Source organism: Zeugodacus cucurbitae, chromosome 3 (genome assembly GCF_028554725.1).
Source record: "Zeugodacus cucurbitae isolate PBARC_wt_2022May chromosome 3, idZeuCucr1.2, whole genome shotgun sequence".
In the NCBI taxonomy this organism is placed as follows: domain Eukaryota; kingdom Metazoa; phylum Arthropoda; class Insecta; order Diptera; family Tephritidae; genus Zeugodacus; species Zeugodacus cucurbitae.
The window spans coordinates 41,859,992-41,874,914 of record NC_071668.1 but is presented as its reverse complement, the minus strand read 5'-3'; the positions used below and the strand labels follow the sequence as shown (position 1 = coordinate 41,874,914).

General features: G+C 35.0%; 1 long non-coding RNA gene across 2 annotated transcripts; it reads left to right on the top strand.

The window, feature by feature from the left end:
• The first annotated feature begins 712 nt into the window (after nt 1–712).
• LOC105220346 (uncharacterized) lies at nt 713–14,642 on the top strand. 2 transcript variants are annotated; one of them, XR_852315.2, is made up of 5 exons: nt 713–1,701; nt 10,799–10,839; nt 10,902–11,267; nt 11,326–11,396; nt 11,466–14,642. It is a non-coding gene; the product is annotated as an uncharacterized LOC105220346 (long non-coding RNA). The 2 variants fall into 2 exon arrangements; XR_008470287.1 differs by having other exon boundaries at nt 730–1,701; nt 10,902–14,642.
• The last annotated feature ends 281 nt before the right edge of the window (nt 14,643–14,923 follow it).

The window sequence follows — 14,923 nt, the reverse complement described above, 5'->3', positions numbered from 1 at the left end:
TATTGAATCCGTAAAACTGTACGCTTGTGCAACATTGGTTGATCCTCGTTATAAAAAGTTTGGTTTTCAAAGTATTCGGGATTCTGCACGAGCGGTAACTAATGTCGGTAGGTTGATTATGCAAACATTATTTGATTATTTCTATGGTTTAGTTTAATCTTAATATAATTTTTTGTGTAGCTGATCTTGTCAAGACAGAACGAAAATTAGCATTGGCAGCAACGGTGGCAAATATTAACTCTCAAGATGATATATTAGCTATTCAAGGTCCGGAATCTCAGAAAACGAACGATGACAATGATGATTTATGGTCTTATTTTGATAACACTGTGAGTTGTAGTTCCAATCTTGCAGATTCTGATGAGGCTGGAGGATTACCAATACAATTACGACAATATTTGACACGCCCTGCTGTCAATCGGAAACAAAATCCTAATCCGTTCACTGTGTGGGAAAGTATGAAATATGAATACTTGCCAATAGTTGCAACGTCTGTACCCTGTGAGCGATTATTTTCACATGCAGGACTTATCGCAAATCAGTTGAGGAGTCGCTTATCACCTCAGCACATTAATGAGCTAATATTTTTAAGATCAATCGGCGAAGAAATGTGGTTTTCGTGGTTATTTATTTTTAATTTTTTTGTTTTTTAATAAAAAAAAAAGCAATTTTATTATCCAATACCAAAATGTATGCAATGAAATCCTAAAATACTTTTTATAATATGTTAAACTAAAAAAAGATTGATATATCTAATGAATTTCGTGTACGAGTTGCTTAATTTATAAAAAGTCAACTTAAGTCACAAAAGTCGATTATCGGGGTTGATTAATTGACTTCCAGAATCGAAAAACTAGAAGTCAATTCCAAAGTCAAAAATCGATTCCGCTCGCGCTCTTTCCATCCCTATTCGATAGCTGCGTGACTAACAAAAGCATAAAATACAGTTGATCTCCTTTTTGCACGGTTAACTGGGACAGTAAATTACTCGTGTAAAAAAAAAAACCGTGCAAAAAAAACAAATTTTTATAAAAAACTCACTATTGGGACCAATTTAAGAGAAAAATCGTGCAAAAAATAGAAAACGTGTAAAAAAGATCTAATTTTACATGAAATTCTATCTATTCGTACAGTGAGAATTTTCACTGTTGTTGTTGTTATAGACTTTTCTGGTATTATTTGTATGTAGATATTACTGTTAGAAGGAACAAACAACAACTATTCTGGGAATGGTAAAAAAATAATACATTTCAAAGTTCCGTCATTAATCGCTGTGCCTTCCTTTTTCTTACTTCTTCATACAGCGGCATTTATTTGTTTACGTATTTAAATTGTTGCAACCTTTTCACTGGCTTTCGAATCTAAGATTTGTATTTTTTAGTTTAAACCTAATTTAGAATTTATTAAATTCTATTAACAGCAATGGATTTGTGACGTATTGACGGATGGAATTTTGATTTTATTGCAAAAAAGTATACAATTAAAATAAAAAATCCGTGTAAAAAAAGTAAAACCGTGTAAAAATGGTAACTGCGAAGTGTTCAAAAACACTGTGTAAAGAAAAACCGTGCAAAAAAAAACCGTGTAAAAAGGAGATCAACTGTATTGCTGAAATTGTCTTTCGTCTGACCTAAACCCAACACGGAGATGGATCCGAAGAATCTTCGATGTACAGTGAAACGTGGTTGAGGTCACTTAAAGGTTTGGTCATCTTCCATAAAGGTTCTTATCGTGGACATCATAATTCATTATTGGTTCATCCAAATCAACAAACCAAAAATATTTGTTGTTAATGACCGAAGGAAAAAAGAAAAGATTAAAAACTGAATTCTTGATAGATTTTGAATAAAAAAACTAACTTTTGTGGTCAAATTTTTGCCATATTCTGACTCGAAAAATAGTTGTAATAAAGATGAGTGGACATTTTTCAACAGAATCGCCTCATAACTTTTCAAGAAATCGTGTCAACTTTCTTGAACCTTCTTTACTTTCTTGAAATTTTAATCATATCGATTTCTTATTTTTGGATAATATTTTAATATTGTACTATTTAATAAGTCAAACAACTTTCAAATTTTGATATCGTAATCGCTTAATTCACCAAATGGTCCAAATAAGCGTGATTCCTGTAATTGAACAAACTGTTCATTTAAACGGGATTGTTTTAATTGAACAAATTGTTCAATTAAGTGAGTATCTGTTAATTGACTCCCCGGTCAATTGAACGAAAATTTGTGCAAATTTTGATGTGCAATTAACCGAAAAGTAGTGTACATTGATAGCTGTTGGAAGATTGGCTTTATACAGTTAATTAATTAAGTTTAGGTACAAATAAATTTTCCCTAATAAACCTCTCAGTTATTCATTTAAATTAATAAAAAATTTTTTTTTTGGTATTCAAGAAGCAAACTTATTTTAATATATTTATCAAAAACACTACTTTTTTTAAAAGCACTACAAAAAATAATAACAAAATTATCAAATCCATTGATTTCACATCAAAAAAGTTTTGGTACAAAAACGAAAGCGAATTAAAAATAATTTGATACAGATAATATATGATAATTTTAATACTTTGTGGGTCCACCTTTAGCTTTAATTATTGCTTGCAAACGTCGATGCATACTTTTTATTAGCACATTAGTGTCATTCTTTTTGTAATTTTTGCCCATTCAATCTTTATATCCGCTTTTAAAGTGTCCTTGGACGAAATATCATATTTTCAAATCCTTTTTTTAACAAATCCCATATGTACTCTATGGGATTAATATGGGATTGTGGTGGTGTTTGAAGTTGCTTGCAGTTATATAGAGGCCATTCACGGACTAGATACGACGTGTCTTTTTTTCACAGTTTGGGAATTTATATTTTTTTAAATTCGACATTTATATTATTTGTTATCTTTACACCCGAAATACGCAGGTTACGCTTGACGGCAACGATGGCATTGCGTTCTTCGTAGGGCGTCAAAGCTTTAGGTCTGCCCGGCCTGTGTTTTATATTTAGACCACCATTATTTGTATACGATTTTATTATGTTATAAACACTTGAATGACGTTTCCCTACCGCCATGCCAATTTCCCATAAAGTTGTATTTTCCAAATATCATTTAAATATTAATTTTCTTATTTCGAGCGGAATTTGTACACCCCGGCCCATTTTTTATTTTATTTAAACAACTCATTACACTAAGCTCTTGCTTTTTCGCTTGATTATGTAGTTCTCTGTCCGGCTTAACGAAATATCTAAAAAAATGTGATCAAACGCCATAAAAACCCAAATTACACGACACACTGAATAAAGTGTACCAAAACTATTTGAAGACTTTTTTCGCTGCTTTCTGAATTCTCCACGTCTCAGTGTCGCCACAAAAGAGATAACGGCACAGCAATCACTCAATAACGATGAGCGTAATGCTGATCTTAAAATATGCATAACGTTTTTTTTTAATTTTTATTGAAATTTGTTGTTTGAATGATTTTTGTGTAAATTTTTACAACAACAACATTTTTACGACAATCGAAATCGATAACTTGCCAGATTTATCCCGGCATCGATATTCGTAGTTGCCAGAATGTTCGAGTTGCAATGTATTGCCAACAATCGACTATATAGCCGGACTACCGGACTGGCAGCAAGACACAATTCTAAAGAAAGAGTTGTCGAGCAAAGTGTAAACAAGTCATAAGTTAGAGTTGTAAAGTGGAGTATTGAGTAATAGATTTAGAAATAAAGATGTGATAAAGATAAAGTGTGACTTTTATTTAACAAGCCAGTGATCGAATTCAGGGTAGAGTTACATTATGTATAGAGTTGGGCCTTTCGTTATTAATTCTATTTATTTGCCATGTTTTGTACGAAAACCGAATTGGTGCGGTGGTATTGCATTATTTTCATGAAGGAAACGAGAGATCTTTGATATTAATAGCGTTTTCGTACAGCAAAATTGACTAATCAATTATATAATTGAGAAACCATTTCATGCCCCGCGCACAGCCAGCAACTCTCTTTACGATAAGCTCGATAATCTATCAGCTGTTATGCAACCAAATAAAAAATCACTTCGTAAAAAACCATGTTTGTATGTATGTGATTGGCGTTGAACCATTTAGCTCGTTATAGCCGAATCGATTAGAGCACGCTACTCCTCTCTTTCCTTAGATTTCGAGGCTGACATTGTTGGTATTGTTGATACTGGTTCTCAGGTATTCGAAATTATCTACGCCTTCGAAGTTATGACTGTCAACAGTGACGTGGGAGCCAAGACGCGAATGCGCCGACTGTTTGCTTGATGACAGGAGATATTTCGTCTTGTCCTCATTCACCTCCAGACCCATTAGCTGCGCCTCCTTATCCATGCAGAAAAAACATCGGCGCGGTTGTTGCTTCCGATGATATCAATATCATCGGCGCACGCCAGCAGCTCTACACTCTTATAGAAGATTGTACCTTCTCTATTTAGCTCTGCAGCTCGTATAATTTTCCCAGAATCAAGTTAAAGAAGTCACACGATAGTGAGTCACCTTGTCCGAAACCTCGTTTTGTATCGAACGGCTCGGAGAGGTCCTTCCCAATCATGACGGAGCTTTTGGTGTTGCTCAACGTCAACTTACATAGCCATATTAGTTTTGCGGGAATACCAAATTCAGACATCGCGGCGTAAAGGCAGCTCCTTTTCTTGCTGTCGAAAGCAGCTTTAAAATCGACAAAAAAGGTGGTGTGTGTCGATCCTCTTTTCATGGGTATTCTCCCAGATTTGGCGCATGGTGAATATCTGGTCAGTTGTTGATTTTCCAGGTCCAAAGCCACACTGATAAGGTCCAATCAGTTTGTTGACGGTGGGCTTTAGTCTTTCACACAGTACGCTCGATAGAACCTTATAAGCGATGTTAAGGAGGCTTATCGCACGATAGTTGGCGCAGATTGCGGGGTCTCCCTTTTTGTGGATTGGACAGAGTACACTGAGATTCCAATCATCGGGCATACTTTCTCCCGATCATATTTTGCAAAGAAGCTGATGCATGCACCTTATCAGCCCTTCGCCGCCGTGTTTGAATAGCTTGGCCGGCAATCCATCGGCCCCCGCCGCCTTGTTTTTCTTCAAGCGGGTAATTGCTCTTCGAATTTCTTCACGGTCGGGCAATGGAACATCTGTTCCATCGTCATCGATTGGGGAATCGGGTTCGCCATCTCCTGGTGTTGTACTTTCACTGCCATTCAGCAGGCTGGAGAAGTGTGCCCTCCACAAACACAATATACTCTGCTCATCAACAACTAGATCACCTCTTTGGGTCCTACAGGAGTGTGCTCCGGTCTTGAAACCTTCAGTTAGTCACCGGATCTTTTCGTTTTTTCGTTTCGAGCATTACCCCTGTCGGCCAGCTTGTCAAGCTCTTCATACTCACGCATTTCGGCCTCTTTCTTTTTTTGTCTGCAAATGCGTCTCGCTTCCCTCTTCAGCTCTCGGTATCTTTCCCATCCCGCTCGTGTTGCGGTCGATCGCAACATTGCGAGGTAGGCAGTCTGCTTTCTCTCCACTGCAAGACGACAATCCTCATCATACCAGCTGTTTTTTGACTTTTCCGAAAGCCAATGGTTTCGGTTGCAGCTGTACGTATGGAATTTGATATGCCGTCCCACAGCTCCCTTATACCGAGATGCTGATGAGTGCTCTCAGAGAGCAGGAGTGCAAGTCGAGTAGAAAATCGTCTCACTTTAGCTCGCCTCCAAACGGATGTCTGTTGGCTACCCAGAGGATACTTGGTCTAAGACCGGAAGTCGTGAGCTGCTTGAGCCACGTGCAAAAGAATAGTTCCTGGCCACTCCCAAGAGAATGGCAGTCAGAATATTTCCTCACTTACGTGAACTTCTACATATGACTCCTTTGCTGAGCTACAACCGCAAAATCTACGTAATACCGTAAAACATGATAGAGGGCATGTAATGATGGGGGAAAGCATGTCGTTTTTTGGTGTACGGAATTTGGAATTCATCGATTGTACTATGTACAATGTGTGTATCTGGACATTTAGAAACGAAATTTGCTACAAAATGCTTCGAAATTAAATACTTTTGATGACTTTCGGTACTTTAAGATAAAGGTCCGAAGCGCAAATTCGGAGTTGTGCAAAGTTTGGCTAATTTAGAACTGTCCACATAGTACAAACACCACCGCAAACTTTAGATTTTTATGCAATTGAAAATCTGTGGTCAGTGTTGTACGGGACATGCGAAAAAAACAAATTCAATGCAATATTATATTGTAGTTTGTTTGTTTTATACTCTCGCAACAAAGTTGCTAATGAGAGTAGAATAGTTTTGTTCACATAACGGTTGTTTGTATCACAAAGAAATCAAAGAGTTAGATATGGGGTTATATACATATATAAATGATCAGGATTACGAGCGGATTCGAAATCCGGATATCTGTCCGACCGTCTGTCCATGCAAGCGATAACGTGAGTAAAAATTGAGATATCTTAATGAAACTTGGTCACATATTCCTTGGCAACCTGAGGAGGTAGGTATTGAAAATGGGCGAAATCGTCCACTGCCACGCCCACAAAGTGGCGAAAACCGAAAACCTCTAGTGTCGTAACTAAGCCATAAATAAAGTTATAAAAGTAAAATTTGGAATAGAGGATCACATTGCGGAGGGGCATAGTTGGGTGCAATTTTTTTGGGAAGTGGGTCAGTTCCCCTACATACCCCACCTCACACCATGAAAATAGTTGAAATCGGATTATAACCACGCCCACCTGCCGTACAAAGGATAAGTTGAGAATTAATAAAAGTGCGTTAAGTCATTAACGGAAAACATCAGAAACACTAAAATTTACAGAGGCAATGGCAGAAATATGTTGAACACAGATTTTTTTACAAAATGGAAAATGGGCTTGGCGTCGCTCACTTATGGGTCAAAAACAATAACCAAAAACTAGTCGACCAATTTCAATGAAATTCGGTATATATTTTCTTGAGCGGGATTCATTTAAGTGACTTTCCCGCTTAAGTGTCTCAAAAGTCTTGTATGAAGGGACACTTAGCGGGGATTACTGTATATACATAAGGAACCAATTAATATAGCGGAAAAAACTTTGCACAAATACTGTATATGATCTGTAGCAATTCTTGTGAAAAAATTGACGAAATCGGACCTTAACTTTTCAAGGCCCCGGATATTGAACATGAAGAACTTAATGGCTAAGGTAATTGTTCACCGAAAATATCGGCAAACCCTTCAAATATTTTTATGGGTTTGTTCCAAAAAATATTAAAATCGGGTTATATCATCCCCTAGCTCCCATATACCTAATTATAGGTTTTTCAAAAATACGGTGGGCTTTACTCCGCATACTTATATCGGTTAATATGTGAAATATCTGAGCCAAATTAAGTAAGCATATAATCCTGGATAAAATGTTTGTTTGGTGGTGAAAAGGAGTGAAATTGGTTCAGGAATCAACTCAGCCCTCGTAAACTTTGTATGATGATTTTTGTTATTCTATTGGGCTTTATGCCGAATATATGGGTCACATTGTGTGATATCTTAATAAAACTCTAGCAAAAAATATCGGTTGCACCCGAACTTAGCCTTTCCTTACTTGTTAAAGCATACATTTAATGTGTATATCTGCCGCTGTTAAGTGGTATTTAATTTTTTTTTTGAAAATGTATTTAGTTTTGAAGTAATTCTTGCTTTAGTATTTCTTGAACGGTGCATCACTTTGGATGTGAGCCACTTTTTTACTGTTCACTTTTTATACTCTCGCAACAAAGTTGCTAAAGAGAGTATTATAGTTTTGTTCACATAACGGTTGTTTGTGTCACCCAGAAATAAAAGAGTTAGATATGGGGTTATATATGTATATATAAATGATCAGGATGACGAGTGGAGTTGAAATCCGGATGTATGTGGTCCGTCCGTCCGTGCAAGCGATAACTTGAGTAAAAATTGAGATATCTTAATGAAACTTGAAACACATATTCCTTGGCACCCTAAGGAGGTTGATATTGAAAATGGGCGCAATTGGACAATTGTCACGCCCACAAAATGGCGAATACCGAAAACATATAAAGAGCCATAACTAAGACATAAATAAAGGTATAAATGTTAAATTTGGTAAAAAGGATCGCACTATGAAGGGGCACATTTGGATGTAATATTTTTGGGAAAGTGGGCGTGGCCCCGACCCCAACTAAGGTTTTTGTACATATCTCGTAAACTGCTAAATCTATATCAAGGAAACTTTCTAGAGTCGTTTCTTTTAGGTACTACCTTATGCAGTCCAAAAATGGAGGAAATCGGCCCACTTATGGATCAAAACCCATGTTTCCGAAACTACTCGACCAATTTCAATGAAATTCGGTTCGTAATATTTTCCTGGCATTCTAATATGTTGTAAAAATAGCGCAAATCGGTTCAAAACCACGCCTACATCCAGAACTGTAAAGTCAATCTGAATCGTTTACTTTAGAATATACTAGCAGACCCGGCCACACGTTTTTGTGGCTAAGGTATACATTAAATTAAGTTGGTCCAATCTTAGCTTCGGCGACGATATTGATTACTCGAGGTTGATTTATGTTACGCAGCATGATTACAACTCACACTACTTTTAATTGCAAAGTACATGCAATTTGAAATAGTTTGGGATAATTGGCTACGTCATCCTGGTTTGTAGCTGTGTGAACTCTCTTGGACCGAAATTCTAAATTGTCGCATTAAGATCATCGATATCTTTTTTTACCACAAATATAGGTCATTCAATCAGTCATTTATGGTTATTGAGGTTTCATGTCAGGAAAACTTCACTTTCGAGTCAATGAAGCGACTGAAATCGGTCGGAAATGCTATTAATCCATCGAGGTGTCAACTGCCAACTACTTCTACAATCGTAATTTGATATTGTTGCAAAAACACTCATATGTTAGTTGTTAATTGGCGATTCTTTATGTGTCGCCACAAATTAAATGATTTTAGGCATGCGATTAGCCCGTCAGTAACAGTTGATCCAGGAATAATTGGAAGAGTCTGGCGTAAATCACCTACTAACAGAATCCTGGCTCCACCAAAAACGTTCGTCGACAATCAAGATCTTTTAAAGTCCTGTGCAGTACCTCCAACGACTTCTTGAATATTTGGAAAATTTTCGTTAAAGCGCTATTTTTGACGGTTTTGCTGACTGGTGTTTCGTTCATTTGCAATTTAGGAGTAATTTCAAGGCCGAATGTGCCGTATGTTTGCCTACTAACAGGTGCCAAGTCGCCCCTTCTCCCGTTAACCTTGGTGGTGAAAATGAGTGAAATTGGTTCTGGAATAACATCGGTCCTCATATACTATATATGATGATTTTCTATTGGACTTTATGTCGAATATATAGGTAAAATTGTGTGTTATCTTAATAAAATTACATTAATAAATTGTGAGAGTATAAAATGTTCGGTTGGACCCGAACTTAGCCTTTCCTTATTTGTTACAAATTGTTTTGGGCTATCGACACAACCTTATACAATTGAACAATAACAAAAATATTTTAACAAAGCAGCAATGACAACCTTCAAATTATAATTTTTTGTTTTCTCTTTCATATTTTTCTTGTCAACTCGAATAAAATTCTCTTATTATTATCTTCCTATTATCTGCTAATCTTTTTCTGGCCTTCCACGAATATTTCAAGACTAAAATTAGCCAGATCGGTTTGGCCGTTCTCGTTTTTTTGCGGCACAAACGAACAGCAATTCATTTTTATATCATATTATTATCAAGCGACAATTATTTTTAATTCCGCACAGGACCATTCAAAAATTTCAAAATTTTTAACTCGTGATATCTTTTGAATGGTATGTCAGAATCTAATAATTCAAAAAGTTATATAAAGGTTTTGAAGCGATCTTAAATAATAAATCATTTATTTCGATAAGGATTAATACTAAGGTATAAATAAAGAGCCTTTTCAAGTAGTGGTATTTTAATTAATTTTTTTATATAAAATCGCTTATTGTGACAAAACTATAATAGTTAGAGGTATGATGTCGCGACGTAGATAATGATAAGTTCTACAAAATTGTAGTACATCACTTTGTTATATCTTCAATCGTTTTCGCAGCATTCAAGATTAAAGAAATTTTTGGTATTTTTTTTACATTATCGGAGTTTTGGTAAGGAACCCTATTTTTTTTTAAACTAAATATAGCCTATGTCACTCAGGGATAGTATAGCTTTCCAACGGTGAAAGAATTTTTCAAATCGGTTCAGTAGTTTCGGAGCCTATTCGACACAAACAAACAAAAAAACAAACATTTCCTCTTTATAATATTAGTATAGATAAGTTAAGGGCTAGTGCAGATATGGGAACAGAACTTTGCACAAATACTGCATTAATAGTGTGGGATCACCTTTCTAAAACTCGTCGAAATCGGATAATAAGATTTTAAGGCCCCTTATATACAACATGAGGACCTCAGTGCTTCTAATAATTTTTTTACCGAAAAGATAAATAAGTCTCTTATATATTTTTAAGAAAGTCAAAGGGCAGATTCTTCCAATGATATGTCTCCGTACTCAAAATTTGTGAAATCGAGTCATAACTTCTCCTAGCTCCCATATACCCAACTTTCTATGGACTTTATATATATGACGAATATGTGGGTCAAATTATGTGTAATATTAATAAAATTAAATAAATAAATTGCGAGAGAATAAAATGTTCGGTTATACTCGAACTTAGCCCTTCCTTACTTGTTAATATTACAATACTTGCGAAGGCAGCAGCTATTTCTCATAGGTTTATTGCAGATAAACGCTACTCGAAAATGCTTTTGGAAGTTGGTACATATGTAAGTATAATTGGGGCATAGCAGCTTTTGTAATTTTACTGATATAATATTTTTCCTTATAGAATCGGCAATCATACTTCTCGGAAATTACTTGTAATTGCAACGATGACAACTTATTTAAGACTCACTTCCGCATAAGCCGCAAAAATTTTTAGCTACTCTGTAGCTTTCTTACTAATTTAAATAAAGTTAACACAAACTGGTGCTACGCTATATCGTTACAAAAACGTGTGGCTTTATTTACTTTGTGATCGTATGGAGAATATATGTAAGGTAGTGTCTGAACCTTTTGAGTTTTTGAACTTCGAGTTCTGCGAAGACGTTGTCAGCTAACTTTATAAAAAAGTTACCACCATCTCCTGATTTTATAGCTGACTGAGTTGATGGTTATCACCCTTTGGGCTTCTCACAATGTCTACGAGCAATTGGTAATGTACAATTTAGTAAATGAGATTTATATAAACATGCACATACATACATATTTAGATGGATGCCACTGGTTACTATAATTGCAACGGATGATATTCTATTGTTCTCCTAGCTATCGTGGATTACATGTTAGGTTACTTTTATGAGAATATTTTATTTTTGTTAACGGGCTTTTATATTTTTATTTATAAATCCAGATATCGCTCCCTTATATAATAATTGGTGCTCCTGGTCGATGCAATGATTTCAAGATATATGTATAATGCATCACTATTGAAGCAAATTATGGAGCACAATGAACTGCTGAAACAACAAAAAAGAACTCGGTGGTATACAACTGCCAATATGTATAATGGGAGATTCTGAATTTCGGTTTTCCACCTCACTAATGAAGCCATTCGCATTTTCAATGACTTTAACTGAAATCAAAAAACTTGGATTTGGATAGGAATTGGTGAACAATTTGTTCAATTAAAAGAGTCCCGATTAAATGAACAGTTTGTTCAATTACAGGAATCACGCTTATTTTGACCATTTGGAATTTGTCTTATTAAATAGTACAATATTAAAATATTATCCAAAAATATGAAATCGATATGATTAAAATTTCAAGAATGTAAAACTTTAAACGGATTTATCTCAAAACTCGAATTTTGAAGTCAGTGGACACGATTTCTTTAAAAGATATGATTCTGTTGAAAAATTTCCCCACATCTTTATTACAACTATTTTTTGAGTCAGTATATGGCGAAAGTTTGACCACAAAAGCTGGTTTTTTGTTCAAAATCTATCAAGAATTCAGTTTTTAATATTTTTTTCCTTTGTTCATTAACAACAAATATTTTTGATTTGGATGAACCAATTATGAGTTATGATGTCCACTGCAAGAATTTTTTTGGATACTTCAAGGACTCTTTTTTTATAGCACATCTTGGTACGTATTCATGACATAGCATGTTTTGGCGCGCAGTTTCATGAGAAATCTGTATGTTGCACTCTTCCTATAACTCTTTCGTAAAAACACTTATCGAAATTTTTGGAATTTAGTCAAGTTTTCGAGACATTAGGCACTGAACATGTCCACTTATTTATAATTTAGGGTCTTTTCCTCGCTTTGGTTCTAGTATTTCCTTATTTTCCGATCAAGTGTAGCCATTATTCACTATTTAGAGAGTTAAAGAAAGCATTGCTGTTAGATCTCAAACGTTTTTAACCCATTGGGGATTATGGGGCAATAGTTGGACCTCTTAAACAAAACCCTTTGCACGGCATATTAAAAAGACAATATTGGGTACTTTAGAAATGAAAAAAGCAAAAATGAATCACCAACTAATTGGCAAATTCATTGTAAATGCCTTTACGAAGAATAGGTAACGGTAAAGTACGGTTAACTGTGTAACACGTGCTAAACAAGGAAAAAAACGAAGTGTGCAAAGTGTTTCTTGACACTAACAAAATTGAGTGATTTTTGTTTTTTGATGTTCTTGGTTTGTTTTTGCATTGCTTTCACAGTTTTTTTGCATCAATTCTCTTTAAATACTGTATGTAATCACCCCTGATTCCAAAAAAAATGTTGAACGGAAGAAAAAAGTAATAAATTTTGCTGCGGAAAATTTAAAGGTGTATTTATTTTCAATGTGTAAACTCTTTCTTGACAAACTGTATGTACATACATATGTGCACTTAAAGTTTTTCAAATATTTGAATATTTTTTTCCATTATAAGAAAAAATGCAATAACAATTATTTGTATAATACTTACATACATATGTAGGTATCTATTTATGTACATATGTATGTAGATAGTGGAACTTCTCCAACTCGAATCACCATAATCCAAAAAAAACTTCGATTTAGAGAGACTTCCGAGTTACAGAATGTAATTTGTATGAATTTTGACTTCTATTGCCAATTCGAAAGTTCGAATTATGGAGAACTTCGAGTTAGAGCAGTTAGAGTCATGGAAGTTCAACTGTATATATTTGTTATTCAATTTTATTATTAACAAGTACCGAACATTTTATACTCTCGCAATTTATTGATGTAATTTTATTAAGATAACACACAATTTGACCCATATATTCGGCATCAAGTCCAATAGAATAACGAAAATCATCATATATGGTATATGAGGGCTGATGTAATTCCTAAACCGATTTCACTAATTTTCCCTACCTAGCTACACTACACACAAGACTATATGCTCACTTAATTTTGCAAAGATATCTCACATATTAACCGATATACACGGAATAAAGCTCACACATTATTAGGTATGTATATGTGATCTAGGGGAAGTTCTGATCCGATTTTAATAATTTTTGGAACAGAGACACACAATTAGGAGAAAATAATCCCCTCTGAATTAAATTAAAATATCTAAAAGATTGGCCGATATTTTCGTTGAAAAATTACGCTTAGGCACTGAGTTCTTCATGTAGATATCCGGGACCTTGAAAAGTTGTAGTCCGATTTCGAAAATTTTTCCATAAGTGAAGCCACAGATGATATACAGTATTTGTGTTAATTTTTATTCCGCTAGCTTCATCGGTTCCTTATTGTATATATTATAAAGTGAACGAATCAGATGGAATTCAGAATTGAGTTTTATGGGAAGTTAGTGTGCTTGTGAACCGATTTCGCCCATTTTTCGTCCGTGTTGTCAGGGTGCAAAAAAATTTTATATACCGAATTTCATTGAAATCGGTCGACTAGTTCCTGAGATATGGTTTTTGACCCATAAGTGGGTGAAGCCACGCCCATTTTCCATTTTGTGTGCAGTTTCCATCTGCCATTTCTCATGTAAAATATAGTGTTTCTGACGTTTTTCGTTAGTGAGTATGTATGGGAGGTGGGAGTGGTTATTATCCGATTTCTTACATTTTTGGACTGCATAAGGAAATCGCTAAAATAAACGACTACAGAAAGTTTGGTTTATGTAGCTTAATTGGTTTGCAAGATGGGCGGGGCCACGCCCACATGAAAAAAAATTCCACCCAAATATGCCTCTCCCTAATGTCATCCTCTGTTCCAAATTTTACTTCCGTAACTTTATTTATGGCTTAGTTATGACACTTAATATGTTTTCAGTTTTCGCCATTTTGTGGGCGTGGCAATGGACCGAGTTTACTTATCTTCGAAAGAAAACTTTCTATGGTGCCAAGTTTCATTAAGTTATCTTAATATTTACTCAAGTTACAACTTGCACAGACGGACGTACAGACTGACATCCGGATTTGAACTCCACTCTTCACCCTGATTACTTTGGTATACAGTAATCCCCGTTTAAGTGCCCCCTCCGAACATGCAAGAATTTTGAGGCACTTAAGCGGGAAAGGCACTTAAATAAATCCCTCTTAAGTGCCTCGAGGTACTTATCAAGCTTTTTCTCAAATATTTCGATCTAATATTTTTTCTTTTAGAATGAAAATTACATTTATTTATTATTAATAATAAAAATACTTATTAATAACAATAAATATGAAAAAACGCATTACAGAACTTAAAATTATGTTTTCCTTTTACTCTAACAACTTTGTTGCGAGAGTATAAAAAGTTATACAGTGTTGCTTAGAAGATTAGTTTTTTCAATAATATTATTTGGTGGAATTAACCTGGGATATTTAAAAGAAAAATGATTTTTGATGACATATATT